Source organism: Cheilinus undulatus, linkage group 3 (assembly GCF_018320785.1).
Source record: "Cheilinus undulatus linkage group 3, ASM1832078v1, whole genome shotgun sequence".
NCBI lineage: Eukaryota > Metazoa > Chordata > Actinopteri > Labriformes > Labridae > Cheilinus > Cheilinus undulatus.
Genome location: NC_054867.1, coordinates 49,493,798 through 49,499,461, shown reverse-complemented (window position 1 = coordinate 49,499,461; position 5,664 = coordinate 49,493,798). Strand labels below are relative to the sequence as shown.

General features: G+C 39.3%; 1 pseudogene; it reads left to right on the top strand.

The window, feature by feature from the left end:
* The first annotated feature begins 1,828 nt into the window (after nt 1-1,828).
* On the top strand, nt 1,829-5,363 carry LOC121528076 (annotated as a pseudogene).
* Nucleotides 5,364-5,664: the final 301 nt, after the last annotated feature.

Here is a 5,664-nt window from a genome sequence, read left to right as displayed (position 1 = left end):
ATGAGAAAACCCTCATTTGACCTGTGGCGTATAAATCCCTGTCTACAGATCTGAGGCTCCAGTGAAGAGGTCTGCCAGAGCACGGAGGCCGGTGGTGAGGTTTCAGGCCGAGGACTGGGCAAGGCACAAACCACAGTAGAGCCCAAGGACCCAGCTTTGGAAGCAGAGGGGCGAAGTGATCCTGGTGAGCCCGAAGGGTTCGTGTTCAGCCTGTGGGTTGACCTCATCACAAAACGAGCAGTACCAGGAGCTGCTCAACATGGATACAGTGCCAACCCCTGGTGTCCACTCCTGAACCCTTAGGCAAGGAGGGCCCTGACGCTACGTCCTCTGAGAAAGAGGAGTAACCTCAGGATCCTCTCATACCTGAGTGGCCCCTTCCAGAGGAAATGTTTCCTGTAACGTCACCCTACTCAGACATATGGGATGGATTAATAGACCATGCTGATCTACTCCTGCTCATGGACCAGGCTGGAGCTCGGCCTGATTCTCTGATGGGCAAGGAGGTTGTATTGAATGGCACCCCCTCTCAAAATTGCATCACTGGATTAAGCTTATACAGCCCTGGGTTGCCCATTGGCCCAGCCAATGACTATTGTTTCCCCTATACTGGAGCTAGAGAGGGGGAAAACTTTTGCACTGCTTGATTTGGACCACAAGCAGCTGAGCTTGGAGGAACTATGACTCGACTGAGAATGAAGCCAGATTCTCTTCACAAAGATGACATTTCCAGTTGTGAATTCACGAAGACACTTGTACAGGGAGGTATTGTTTAAGTGACTGATTGTGACTAAGGATGTATTTAAAACCAGGATTTTAATCTATAAAATAAAAAATGGTAATAAATGATTAAATACAGATGCATATATATACATATAAATGAGTGTAGATGTGAGTATACATTATTAAGGGGATACATGTGTCTTTGTAGATCTATGGTATGAACTGTGCATTTATTATGTTTGTATATGTAGATAAAGCTAGGAAAAATATATAGAGGTTTGATTGATTGTGGTGAAGGATTAACTGGATCCTGATTTATACAGGTTTCACAGAAAACTTTATTCTAAATGATTGGGCACAGGTCAGAGATGTTGGTAATAATTTATGGTAAAGATTATCATATCAGTCTAAGAAGAATTTTTGCATATATTTTGGGAATCTTTGTGGTGTTTCTACTTTAATTTTCAGGGCATTTTAAGTTCATCCGTGTTAAGGCATTTCTATTTTTTTTAGTGTTAGATTGTCTTTTATGAAAATAATTCAATAACAAGAGAGGGTGTTGAGAGAATCAACTTTCTAGTGTTATTAAATTATTTTCATTGAAAAAATAATTAGTCTTAACCCCAGTTTATTTATCAGTTGTTCTTTAAACTTTGGAATATTTAACCAAAGTCGGGTTTAGCAAGACAAATGTTTTATTTTATATCTTATGCAGTAATTAAGCTTCTCTAGTTTTGTGTGTGCGCACGTCTATAGATAGATCATGGTTAATGCTGCACCTGCAGAACCCAAACCTTACTGATGGAAGAAGTGTGAAGGCACGGTGCGGCTTCTTCTGCAGGTGTTGCATCGCTATCTTAGAGAGACCGGAAAGACCAAAACAACAAGGGACTTTTGGGTGAACTTTTGAACCCTCTATTGCTGCTGATCTAGTGAACTTAGGTGAACTCTTCCAAGAACTTGGTGAACTTAAGTGAACTTTTGGTTTCTGCAAACTTCAAAACTGTGTATAAAGTTCAACTGGAAAGGGTGGGACTTTCCAGATATGTCAGCGTAACTAGGTATAAAAAGGGGCCTCAATTTGCTCATCGGGTCTCTTGCAGACTCCAACCTGTTTGCTCGATTGGCGTACACATGTTCTTCAGTCCTGAGACCTTCTGTGGGCGATCAGTGAGAACTCCTCTCGGTGAACAAACCAGTTAGGGGTCACTATTACTCGTAAGCTGAAGGGAAACCTATCTGCAAAAGAGGGTTAAACTGGAAGCTAACAAGTACTAACCAATGGCTTTTCGAAGTCAGGGAGACCCATGCTGGTATCTTTGCTCACCGAAGGCAGCGTCAGCCGGTCAGATTAAACAGTTTCTATGGTCCGGGATGGAGAACTAAATTTAACCAAATCTATCTATTTTTTTTACCTATTCATGTTGAACCATTATGTTTGTTTTTGCTTCTAAATTGTTTTTTTAACATAATTTTATTCATCCATGGAAGTTTTCAAAAATGTTCATGTAATCCATTTTACATGTAATCTGTTAAATCTGACATTTTGATTGTCAATCTGGCGTTTTGAGTGATTTGATGCATTTTTTACTGAGCTGCAAATAAAATAAAAAGGTTAAAATATCTTAGACTCTGGTGGGACATTGTCATTAAATTTGCTGGAGTAACCTTACACATTTTCAAGGATTTAAATTAGTCCTGTTTCTTGTGGGATTATTGAGGACATATTTTCAGGAGGGCTTTTTCTTCGGACCACACAAGGCCCCCCGTAGGTGAGTCTGAGTCAACACGGCTTCTCTCTGTTCTTTTCTAAAATACTGCAGGCATATTTACACACATTTAAGGGGGCTGGTTAGAGCAGTAGAGATATGTTGTGTTCTGAGCTCTAACAGCCTGCGAGTGACAGGAACCCTTACACTACAGCAGATACGAGTGAGCAGGAGCTGCAGATTGAAGTTAGACAGGATTACAAAAGTCTTTGTAACTTTTCAATAATCAGTATTTTATCCTGGATTGTGTAATACCTCATTAAACTCCCACTATAAAGAGAAAATACAGTTTAACACTCAGTGGTCTCAAAATCAACATCACTGGTAGAAACAAATATTTGAGAATAGCTGGAAACTGAAAATTTGACATGAAAATATAGATATTCTCAAAAACTCATTTGTCTGAAATTTGAATTTGGCAAACTGCCTCGATCAACCAATGGGGTGCTTTCCCTCCAGATGGTTGGTGATGTCAGCCTCTGTTTCTATAACAACACTCAGATAACATCTGCCACCGAAGCCCCTTTGTAGATCAATGACCACCATACAGGGAGTCAGTGTGGGAAAGTGTGCTTCAAGCTTTACTCACAGTGACAACAAGGCACGTGTCAAATGACTCTGTTAGGCTACATCTGGACAGCAGCCTGATAATTACCCTGCTTTACTTTAAATCTAATAAATGAGGAATGCATGTTTTTTAAATCTAAAAGTGTGCATGAACAACATTGTTTTAGTACAAGATTAAGAATATGATGAAAAAAATCACCGCCTTTAATCTGACTCTTAAATGTAACCTGATATATATTATCCTATTAAAAATAAACACAAACATATCTTCCAATGAATCATGTCATTATATTATTAATTTTACAAAGGATAAGTAACATTTGTCGCCCGTTAGGTTAGAAAATGTAAAACCTAAACAAAATTAAAAACAATTACATTTACAGTAAGTCCCTCAAGTGTGCAGGTTGATGAGCGTGTGCTCAGTCAAAGTCATTGATCCCAGCATCAGGCAGCAGATCTACAGGGTCAACACTTTCCCACATTCACACAGAGCTCTGCCAGTGTCTCTCCATCACCCCCCAGTCCTCCACCTGTCCCCCTCAGATCTAACCATTGTCTCCCAGGCATTAACAGCATTCAGCGTGTTGCCGCTCCACATGCCGCATTGTCTCAACAAGCTCTCTGATTGGCTGAGACTGTGAGAAACTCCAGTCAGACCCAAACCCACACATTCATATGGAGATGTGGGACTATAAAAGGAGGGAGGAAGCCAGCAGAGATCAGATTCTCTCCACAGAGACTCAGACAGCACAGACATCCAGACATGGCTCCTACAATCACTGCAGCCATCACCAACAACCAGGAGCATCTGACTCTCAACCACAAGGTAAATACAACATCCAAGAAGCTTCAACGTCAGTAAAGGACATCTCTTTCAAGCAAACATGCTTCATAGAATAAGTGTATTAATGATTTTCTTCTTCTTCCTGCAGCTCAGAAAGCCTCTGGTGGAGAAGCTTCGCAGAGAGCGAATCAACAGCAGCATTGAGCAGCTCAAGTCTCTCCTGGCTCCAGAGTTCCTCCAACAACAGCCAGACTACAAGCTGGAGAAAGCAGACATCCTGGAGATGACCGTTTGTGTCCTCAGACGACTGCAGCAGCAGAAAAGTCAAGCTGTGAGCTCTTCAGCTGTTAACAAAGGCTACTCCACTTGTGTCCAAGAGGCATCACACTTCCTGTCCAGGCAGCAGGTGGACATCATGACCAAGAGAAGACTGATCAGCCACTTCAACAAGCTGCGCTCTTCCTCTGACAACAACCTGACAGAGGCTGACTCCTCTCCTCTCAGCTACACAGTCCACACCAGCATCACCAAAGAGAAGAGTCCAGTCAACAGCGCCCTCTGGAGGCCATGGTAGAGAAGTCACTACCAGACAAACTGACATGACCACATTGGTCAAATGTTACTGGGCTCAATTCTGTTAGATGAGAGTATCTCTCTTTTTCAAATGTGAAAAGTGAATTCTATATCATTCATACTGCATGATTTATATCTAATGACATCAGCCATTGTTTTTGTCACATTATGGTTACATTTAGACCTTCCTAATATTATTGATCATACTGATCAAAGACATTGCTTTCCCTCTAATGATATATTGTCATTCAGAATCTAGATTCATCACATTTTTAATGTGTTGAAATTGATCTGTTGTTAGATCAGAATGTTTTCCTTCATTCTGAAGGTTCCCTAATGTCACAATTTGTTGTGGTACTTTTAGTTTCCTACATGTGATTCATGTCTGTTTGTTTGACTGGAAATTACATGTAGATACGATACTGAAGTTTTAATTACTTCCTGAAAATTATCACTTATTTTGAATTTAAACAAAAATTATTTTGTTCACTTTTGAACATTTAGCTATTACAAACATTCAATTACTTTGTGTGATTATTTAAAATTGATCTGTTTCAAGATCATTACTGTTTATTCTTTTATCATATAGGTTTGATTGATGTCAGACTGTCACACTTTTGCAGTGACAATTATTTCAGATATTCTCAGTTCAATTGAACTTGTCAATTAATAAGAAAAACATGATCTGTTGTAAGATCATTTTTGTACTGAACCTTTAATGTTTTGAAACATTTGAGAGAAAATCCCATGTTCCAGTGAGAACTGTGTCCTCTAATGTTGTGTATTGTTTGTCTTTTAGAAAGACAGCTGTTCCTTTACCCTCTTTGAGTACAGTGTCTTGTAGAAATCTACAAGTTGTTGTTGTTGTGGTGCATCATCACGTCTACAAAGATCTTTATTTCCAACTGTGGAATATTGTGCATATTTCAATAAAAAGCACTGCAAACTGTCAATTTTGTTTCATGTCATTTTATGTCAAAACTTTTTTAAAAGAAGAATCAAACTTTCTACTGTACTTTAAATACTCAATCCAGTTTTAGAAAGATGTGCCTGTAAGTTAATTGACAAAATTTAGATAATACCTATTGCATGTTTGAATGTAGCTGTAGATATGTTTAGAAAATCAATAACCAACAACATTAGCATTCATAAAAATCTGAGCTAAAGGGCGTGCCATTAAGTGTGTCACTTGATTGAACAAAGTTTAGAAAGTCCTGGACACTCATTGGAGAACATCTAGTGCAAATA